General features: G+C 36.4%; 1 pseudogene; it reads right to left on the reverse strand.

Moving 5' to 3' along the window:
- Positions 1 to 742: 742 nt before the first annotated feature.
- LOC118904923 lies at positions 743 to 959 on the reverse strand (annotated as a pseudogene).
- Between the last annotated feature and the right edge of the window lie 9,768 nt (positions 960 to 10,727).

The following is a 10,727-nucleotide window of genomic DNA, read 5'->3' on the forward strand; positions in this document are numbered from 1 at the left end:
CTCTAATCTCCCTGGAACTATAATACAATAAAATATTTGCATTTCATTGGCACCTATAAGCCAACCTCTATTTTCTCTCCACTCACCTTCCTGCCCCCTGCCAGTCTGGGTTGGGTGCCATACACATACATTTCCATAGTACTCTGTTCTTACCTCTCTCCTAGAATGTGACATCATTTTTTTCAAGTCCACAGTCCCTTATCTGCAATTCCCAAATCCAAAAAGCTCTGAAAACCAGAAGTTTATTTTATAACTGGTGCCAAAACTTATTGGCAGCAAAATCTGACCAGAACGGACATGAGGCTATTTATAACATTGTTTTACAACAGAAATGTTGCTGTATTCGCGCATAGGAGGCTGCCTCAGGCTCTATCGGGAGGTGTTACATGTTACACGTAACATGTATTGTCTTACCTTTCTAAAAATCCACAAATAGTGCTGCTTCTGAAACACCTGTGGCCCAAATGGTTTGGATAAAGGCACATGGCGCTGCACTGTCGCCTGATTGCTAGTCTGCGTCCCCCACCCGCGGGTGAGGTCTCTGGAGTTAGTCCCGATTCCTTATACCTGCTGGCATCTAATGGGTCTCAACAAATGTTGAACCAAGGCATAAGCAAATTAGTATTCACTATCAATTTAGCATATTTAAGTTTATCGACTTTCTCTGCTCGCTTATTTATTTATTTATTTCATGCAGCACAGAAAGCTTTACTCAACCACATTGCTCCGGAGAAATGCAGGCTCACTTTAATATGCCGTCCTCTCGGGTTCCTGCCAGTTCTCTCAATGCGTTTCAGCTCATCCTGCTTCGTTTTCCCCTCAGCTGCTATCCTCCTCTCCTCTTCTGCCTGGGTTTCAGGTAATTGCAGCGCTTGGCTCTCTCTGTAGGCCACACTGAGGAACAGGGCAGAGTAGCCGCCAAGCTTGAGGAGCGGAGAGACCTGCACCGGTGGTACCATCTTGTCAGTGCTCTGTTCTTATTTTTTATATGTTACTATTTTGAGAAAGAAGAGTGAGAGCTAGCAGTCCTTTTTTTAATCTCTTTTTTTAAATGGAAAACATAAATATTTGGCCAGATTGAAAAATCCACAACAGAACCAAGAATAATATTATGTTTCCTAGTTCTTAGATTTGTGTTTTCTTACCTAGAATGCCAGTGACTCAAAGGCCAAGGGAAACAACTTTCTTTCAAATGTTATATCAATCTTACTAGTTAAAATGTTGAAAAAATGATCATAATGTAGGCAAGGATATAGTGAAATGGACATTCTCAAACAATGCTAGCAGGAATATGGGTTGTTAGAATCTGTCTAGAAAGCACTTTACAGTACAAATCAAGAAGGTTAAAAAGTTTGCATCCACAGTAGAATGGAGAATAGTTAGCACCTATTATCTAAGAAACATTTGTGTTCTTGAGGCATATCAGTTTTCTTTCTTTAGGGGATTTCAGCATATGTGTTACTTTTTCTGAAAGCAGCCAGTATTTAGTTTTATAAGGCCTGCTATGTTAATATTTTTATCTGAAAAGTTTTTAAGACTTTGTTTTGTTTAAACATTCTTTTTAAAAGTTACAGCTCCTACTCCATCTTGCCTTAATACATTGTGTAAGTGCATGATAGGGTAGTTTAAAAAGCTCTCATACGTAATATGCTTTGTTGGCTTTGGCTAATAATTCTATTACTATATTACAATGCATAGTAATTTTTGAACACCCTATCAAAACAGTGTAGGCAATGCATAGTAACCTCCACACTGCATTAAACAAAGTACATATAGAAAAACAGAGGTATTCTATGTACACTAAATATGAAGGGTTTTAATGTGGGAATTAGAGGCTTCCACAATCATTGGAAGAGTTGGGAAATTAAAGATCAGGGAAGTTGGTCCAATAGTCTCAGTTTGCATTGCCAAGGTGGTTGGCTCTGAGAACTTTCTTGGAAGCCTCTGTTTTTCTCAAGAATCTCCAGGAAGCTCCTACAAACTGTATAAGCTTGCAGCACCAAATCACATAATTCTCCAGCAGCCGCCACTAGCCATCTCAATTGTCTATGGGATCAAAGAGGGTAACTTGCAAGGTACTCATCCAGAAGCTACTGTGAACTTCATGTCTACTCTCAGCCTACACATCTATCTGTCACTACCCTGGGAGAGTAGTAGCTTCTGTTCCTCCCCATTCCAATGTCACATAAGTGCCTGTAGCTGGCAGACTCTAGAACCATCTAGGGAAGGGGATTCTGGGAACAATAGTTCTCAGTTTCTCCTCTGAGATTCACAGATCACAAATGGGAAAGTATGATGCCAAATAGATAACAGCCATGTTTGTTTCAGTGTTGATGACAACTGCATGATAATTTTCTTTACTAATTTTTTATGCTATTAATATTGGTTCAGTCAAATTCACTATTATTAGTTGACTGAGACCAAGAAATCTCTCAGCAGGCAAGTAAAGCAAAATTGAATTCATCCTTTTTTGTTTGATTTTTTTTTTTTCAGCATTCAAGTGTTTTATTACAGTTGGTTAATTTTTAACAATATCCCAACTATGCCAATACAGTTCATTTGATTAATATGTCTCTTAGGTAAGGTGAATATAAAATTTATTATCTAAACTAGGAAACTTTTAATACTGAAAGGGGATTTCCATTAACATTATACTGGGACCACAGGCATAAATCTGGATTGTCAAGGACAAATTGGGATGTTTGGTCACGCTACCTTTTTTTTTTTTTATTTGAGGTATAGTTGATTTACAATATTATATTAGTTTTAAGTGTACAACATAGTGATTCAAAATTTTTATAGATTATACTCCATTTAAAGTTATTATAAAATATTGGCTATATTCCCAATACAATATGCGATTGAATTCATCCTTGATCCACCATGCGGTCTATTAAAAATTATTACTACTTGGTTCTTCATTTCAAAATGCTGAGGTGCAAGAAGCTGAAGCAGCACATCAAATATTACCATTAATCTTTTTTTTTTTTTTTTTTGTCGTATATGGCCTTTATTATGTTGAGGTGGGTTTCCTCTATGCCCACTTTATGGAGAGATTTTATTATTAATGGGTGTTGAATTTTGTCAAAAGCTTTTTCTGCATCTATTGAGATGATCATATGGTTTTCATTCTTCAATTTGTTAATATGGTGTATCACATTGATTGATTTGTGTATACTGAAGAATCCTTGAAACCCTGGGATAGATCCCACTTGATCATGGTGTATGATCCTTTTAATGTGTTGCTGAATTCTGTTTGCTAGTATTTTGTTGAGGATTTTTGCGTCTATATTCATCAGTGATATTGGTCTGTAATTTTCTTTTTTTGTAGTGTCTTTGTCTGGTTTTGGTATCAGGGTGATGGTGGCCTCATAGGATGAGTGTGGGAGTGTTCCTTCCTGCACAATTTTTTGGAAGAGTTTGAGAAGGATAGGTGTTAGCTCTTCTCTAAATGAGAGAACTCACCTGTGAAGCCATCTGGTCCTGGACTTTTGCTCGTTGGAAGATTTTTAATCACAGTTTCAATTTCATTACTTGTGATTGGTCTGTTCATATTTTCTATTGCTTCCTGGTTCAGTCTTGGGAGGTTATACCTTTCTAAGAATTTGTCCATTTCTTCCAGGTTGTCCATTTTATTGGCATAGAGTTGCTTGTAGTAGTCTCTTAGGATGCTTTGTATTTCTGCAGTGTCTGTTGTTACTTCTCCTTTTTCATTTCTAATTTTATTGATTTGAATCCTCTCCCTCTTTTTCTTGATAAGTCTGGCTAATTGTTTATCAATTTTGTTTATCTTCTCAAAGAACCAGCTTTTAGTTTTATTGATCTTTGCTATTGTTTTCTTTGTTTCTATTTCATTTATTTCTGCTCTGATCTTTATGATTTCTTTCCTTCTACTAACTTTGGGGTTTTTTTGTTCTTCTTTCTCTAGTTCCTTTAGGTGTAAGGTTAGATTGTTTGAGATTTTTCTTGTTTCTTGAGGTGGGCTTGTATAGCTATAAACTTCCCTCTTAGAACTGCTTTCACTGCATCCCATAGGTTTTGGATCATCGTGTTTTCATTGTCATTTGTCTCTAGGTATTTTTTGATTTCCTCTTTGATTTCTTCAGTGATCTCTTGGTTATTTAGTAACGTATTGTTTAGCCTCCATGTGTTTGTGTTTTTTATGTTTTTTTCCCTGTAATTCATTTCTAATCTCATAGCATTGTGGTCAGAAAAGATGCTTGATATGATTTCAATTTTCTTAAATTTACCAAGGCTTGATTTGTGACCCAAGATGTGACCTATCCTGGAGAATGTTCCGTGCGCACTTGAGAAGAACGTGTAATCTGCTGTTTTTGGATGCAATGTCCTACAAATATCAATTAAATCTATCTGGTCTATTGTGTCATTTAAAGCTTCTGTTTCCTTATTTATTTTCATTTTGGGTGATCTGTCCATTGGTGTAAGTGAGGTGTTAAAGTCCCCCACTGTTATTGTGTTACTGTCAATTTCCTCTTTTATAGCTCTTAGCAGTTGCCTTATGTATTGAGGTGCTCCTGTGTTGGGTGCATATATACTTATAATTGTTAAATCTTCTTGGATTGATCCCTTGATTGTTATGTACTGTCCTTCCTTGTCTCTTGTAACATTTTTTATTTTAAAGTCTATTTTATCTGATATGAGTATTGCTACTCCAGCTTTCTTTTGAATTCCATTTGCATGGAATATCTTTTTCCATCCCCTCACTTTCAGTCTGAATGTGTCCCTAGGTCTGAAGTGGGTCTCTTGTAGACAGGTCTTGTTTTTGTATCCATTCAGCAAGCCTGTGTCTTTTGGTTGGAGCATTTAATCCATTCACATTTAAGGTAATTATCGATATGTATGTTCCTATGACCATTTTCTTAATTGTTTTGGGTTTGTTTTTGTAGGCCCTTTTCTTGTGTTTCCCACTTAGAGAAGTTCCTTTAGCATTTGTTGTAGAGCTGGTTTGGTGGCGCTGAATTCTCTTAGCTTTTGCTTTTCTGTAAAGCTTTTGATTTCTCCATCGAATCTGAATGAGATCCTTGCTGGGTAGAGTAATCTTGGTTGTAGGTTCTTCCCTTTCATCACTTTAAGTATATCATGCCACTCTCTTCTGGTTTGTAGAGTTTCTGCTGAGAAATCAGCTGTTAACCTTATGGGAGTTTTCTTGTATGTTTTTTTGTCATTTTCGCTTGCTGCTTTTAATAATTTTTTCTTTGTGTTAATTTTTGCCAATTTGATTACTATGTGTCTTGGCGTGTTTCTCCTTGGGTTTATCCTGTATGGGACTCTCTGCCCTTCCTGGACTTGGGTGGCTATTTCCTTTCCCACGTTAGGGAAGCTTTCGACTATAATCTCTTCAAATATTTTCTCGGGTCCTTTCTCTCTCTCTTCTCCTTCTGGGACCCCTATAATTTGAATGTTGTTGCGTTTAATGTTGTCCCAGAGGTCTCTTAGGCTGTCTTCATTTCTTTTCATTCTTTTTTCTCTATTCTGTTCTGCAGCAAGTGAATTCCAACCATTCTGTCTTCCAGGTCACTTATCCGTTCTTCTGCCTCAGTTATTCTGCTATTGATTCCTTCTAGTGTAGTTTTCATTTCAGTTATTGTATTGTTCATCTCTGTTTTGTGTGTTCTTAATTCTTCTAGGTCTTTGTTAAACATTTCTTGCATCTTCTCCATCTTTGTCTCCATTCTTTTTCCTAGGTCCTGGATCATCTTCACTATCATTATTCTGAATTCTTTTTCTGGAAGGTTGCCTATCTCCACTTCATTTCATTGTTTTTCTGGGGTTTTATCATGTTCCTTCATCTGGTACATAGCCCTCTGCCTTTTCATCTTGTCTATCTTTCTGTGAATGTAGTTTTTGTTCCACAGGCTGCAGGATTGTAGTTCTTCTTGCTTCTACTATCTGCCTCTACATTAATCTTTTTGTGTAAGGCAAAACACAAATAAGAAAGCAAGGTTTTCATTGATATATTGTCTAGAAGGGATTTTTTACCCATGATTTGTGCTTAGAAAAGAATCTCTAATATTCTTCATTGTCAACTATAGAAAAGACAATTTGGGGGCAAGTTTTTAATTTAAATTTGCAACCTCCATGTACTCAATCTCAAATTAGTAATATTCTTTAAAAAATTTTAAATGTATATTGAATACTTGATGTTTTTCTAATTCTTTCAACTTTTCTTTATACATGCTTTATTTTGGCTCAAAGATAACAGGTACATTGTACATGAATTTATAGCTTTTTCTATATTTTGAGGAAATTTTTAAAAATAAATAAATTTATTTATTTATTTATTTATTTATTTATTTATTTATTTATTTATTTATGGCTGCATTGGGTCTTTGTTGCTTCATGCAGGCTTTCTCTACTTGTGGCGGGCTTTCTTCCACTGCACCACCAGGGAAGCCCCTTGAGGAAATTTTGAGGGACTAAAATTCTGCTTTATCAAACAAACTCTCAAGATATGAATAATACCAAAGAGGGCTTTTTCTTAAACCTTCACAACCTAAACTGAATAAAATAACAAAAATTTTATTAGAATTAGAATGCCAGTACACAGCACTATTTAAAAGATTAGAATTATGATATAATATAATATGTATAATTCTGTCTTGCATTTTAATTTGTAATTTTATTAATATTTGTTGGCTCAAAAAAGATACAATATTCTTCTTTGTGTCATCTAAGTCACTCTCTCCTGATGTTCAATTTATTGAACATGTTGTCAGTTTATTTCATCTGATAAATTTTATCTGATGTCAATTTAAAAACTTAACTAGTTTTTGGGCTTCCCCAGTGACACAGTGGTTGAGAATCTGCCTGCCAATGCAGGGGACACGGGAAGATCCCACATGCCATGGAGCAACTAAGCCCGTGCACCACAACTACTGGGCCTGAGCTCTAGAGCCCATGAGCCACAACTATTGAACCCATGTTCCACAACTACTGAAGCCTGCATGCCTAGAGCCTGTGCTCCACAAGAGAAGCCATGACAATGAGAGGCCCATGCACTGCAATGAAGAGTAGCCCCTGCTCACTGCAGCTGGAGAGAGCTGGTGCACAACAATGAAGACCCAACACAGCACCCCCCATAATTAATTAATTAATTAAAATAAATAAATACTTAACTATTTGTATCCATTTACAAGTTATTAATAATTGTGTATAAAAATAACAGTTTTCACAATCATCAGTAATTATTCCAGCATTTTACTCCTGAAATAATAAATATCCATTTATATTTCAAATGACATTGAAGTAGACATTAATCAGCAAGGCAGTCCAGGAAAATTAATGTAGCAGGACTGAATAGAATGGACTAAGGAAATAGGCTTAATGCAGAGATATATTGGCTACAATTCTATTACCATTATTTAAACAGGAGTTAATGAGTTCCTCAACTAGGAAAGAGACCAAAGAATCAGAAAGATGGGACAATTGCAAGATGTAACAGGGAGGGAAAATTGATGGATTTTGGTAACTGGCTGAATGTAAGAAGAAAGAGAGATTATCCAAGATTATGCTTAGACATTTTAGATAGAAGATAATATGGGTGTGAGAAGAAGATGCTGAGATGGTAATACAGAGTACAGAGAAGGCCAAGGACAGCCTTTTGAGGAATACTTACCCTTGAAGCGTCTGTAGGAAGGATTGAGCAGAGAAGGCTAGAGAAGGAAAGGAACAGTCTCACAAAGCCATAGGAAAGAGTTTAAGGAGATAGTGGTAACAATATTCAGTGTTGCAGAAATAGCTCTGGATTTCGTGACTAGGAGGTGTTTTGTGAACTTTAAGAGCACAGGGTTCTGGGACTTCCTTGGTGGTCCAGTGGTTAAGACTTCGCCTTCCAATGCTGGGGGTGTGGGTTCGATTCCTGGTCAGGGAGCTAAGATCCCACGTGCCTTGGGGCCAAAAAACCAAAACATAAAACAGAAGCAATGTTGTAACAAATTCAATAAAGACTTTAAAAATGGTCCACATCAAAAAAAAAAAAAAAAGGAATGAATGAGGGATAAGGAAATATGACAGAGTATTTTTTCAAAAAGAATATCTAATCAAGCCATTTAAAGACATGGAAGTATCTTAAATGCATATTACTAAGTAAGAGAAGCCAATTTGAAAAGGCTGCATATTGTATGATTCCAACTATATGACATTCTGGAGAAGGCAAAATTATGGAGACAGTAAAAGGATCAGTTGTTTCCAAGGGTTAGAAGGGAGGCAGAGACGTATAGGTGGAGCACAGAGGATTTTTAGGGCAATGTATGGTACTTTAATGGTGAATACATGTCATTATACACTTGCCCAAACCCATAGAATGTACAGCTCCAAGAGTGATTGTAATGTAAACTATGGATTTGCATCATAATGATGTGTCAGTGTAGGCTTGTCCATTGTTAACAAATGTACCACTGTGATGTGGGATGTTGACGGGAGAGAGTTCTGTGTTTATGTGGAGACAAGGGGTATATGGGAACGCTCTGTACTTTTCACTCAATTTTCCTGTGAACCTAAAACTGCTCTAAAAAATAAAGTCTAATTTTTAAAATGAGTATATAACCATTTTTCATTAATATAAACTTCTGGATTCTATTCATGTATATATCACTCTTATTGTACTATTTTATAGCCCTTACAAATTTCAACAAAATATACCAACTTATTTTTGTGCCCAATGAAGTAAAGAGAGTATGGTGGTGCTATTCAGTTAAATATATGATAGAGGGACTTCCCTGGTGGCACAGTGGTTAGGAATCTTCCTGCCAATGCAGGGGACATGGGTTCGAGCCCTGGTCCGGGAAGATCCCACATGCTGTGGAGCAACTAAGCCCGTGCGCCACAACTACTGAGCCTGCGCTCTAAGGCCCACGAGCCACAACTACTGAGCCCACGTGCCACAACTACAGAAGGCCGCACACCTAGAGCCCGTGCTCCGCAACAAGAGAAGCCACCACAATAAGCCTGTGCACCACAATGAAGAGTAGCCCCCGCTCGCCTCAACTAGAGAAAGCCCACGTGCAGCAATGAAGACCCAATGCAGCCAAAAATAAAATTAATTAATTAATTAATTTAAAATATATATATATATATATATGATAGATATATATTTAGAATTAGTTGCATTTCAGAATGACAGGATGGTGCTGAATTTTATACTAAGTACTATAGATAAATAAAGAAGTATTAGATCTGTTTTTAGATGCTTATTACGTGTTCCAGTTATTTTATTGCTGTGTTAACAAACCACCCCAAAACTTGGTAGGTTAAAACAATAATTTATTATTATGTTTCACTTTTCTGGTTGTTAATGGACAGAGCTGGGCACTTCTCAGCTGGGGTCCTTCAAACAGTTGCAGTCAGTTGACAGCTGAGGTTGGAGTCCTGTGAAAGCTTCTTTACTCACGTCTCATTGCTTGGCTGAGATATCTACAACAGCTGGGGACTGGTGGGGCATTTCTCTCTTTTCTCCATGTGGCCACTCTACAAGTCTGGCTTGGGCTTCAACCACATGACGACTTAAGGAGCAAGCATTCCAAGAGACCCAAGCAGAAGCTTCAAATCCTGGGAACTAGTGTGGGAAGTCATGCAGCATCACTTTCACTACATTTTATTAGGCAAAGCTGTTATAAACCAGCCCAGATTCAAGGGAGTAGATATAGGGAAGGAAGAAATTGAAAGTACAGCAATTTATTTAGGGGATATTTATAAATAAACACACATATATGGAGATAAACATATCCCTATGAAAAAATTTAAGAATAATTATAATGAATGTTCAAGTATAAAATAATATGCAAACATAAGACCTTAGTAATTAAGATGGGAAATAAGATTAACTCCTAGAGGTCTATTCAAAGACATTGAATTTTTTTTAGCAAGGTTTCTCAAGAGATTGAGGACCCAATGCCTGCAATGACCTTTGAGATACCTAATCAAGCAAGTGATGCCAAACTATCTGGCGGCCAGATAATTAATCCAGAACACCTCTGAACTTCTCACATAGTTCAAGATCTAAGTTCCAGAATATTTTTGGCCAAGGTATCCTCTATCTTATATTCTCATGGCTGCCTCTGTTTTTCTCAGTCTCTCTCCTTGTCCTTCGGCCCTTAAAGTCCACTGTTCTTTACATTTCCAGTAGCACAATGGCAAATCTACTATTTAGTCCTGATTCTGTAGTTAATTATCTTTTGAACAAGCTTGAAACCTTATAACACTTAGCGACCAGGAAAGATCTTGTTTTCTTTTATTCCCTTTATTTAGTTAATTTTCTTTTCTTGTCTTTTTCTTCTTTCATTCAATTTTGGTAAGACTTCTTATGTCTTTTATAATGTACTCTCCTGACATTTATAAATGAGGTTCAATGTAAGTTGTTACTTTAATTTGATAAAACATATATTCTCTACCTTTGAAAATATTTGAATGTCTCAGAAACTTTGTCTTTGCTGCACACACAGGCAGAATGGAATGATATTTTAAGATTTCCTGCAACTAGAAAGGTATGGAAAGTTTGACTGATTTATATTGTGTTCTGACTTCCTGAGGCAGTTTTCCTAATACTATTCCATTTAACTCATACCCTAAAACAAAGCTTGTTGTTTTTTTTTCTTTTTTTTAATCAAAATTCAATCTAGAACTGTGTGTTTCAGTTTTGTTCTTTGTCTCTTAAGCTTAATTTCTATGGAGTTTTATAGTAGTAGCAATTTTATTTTATAAAACTTCTG

Source organism: Balaenoptera musculus, chromosome 1 (genome assembly GCF_009873245.2).
Source record: "Balaenoptera musculus isolate JJ_BM4_2016_0621 chromosome 1, mBalMus1.pri.v3, whole genome shotgun sequence".
NCBI lineage: Eukaryota > Metazoa > Chordata > Mammalia > Artiodactyla > Balaenopteridae > Balaenoptera > Balaenoptera musculus.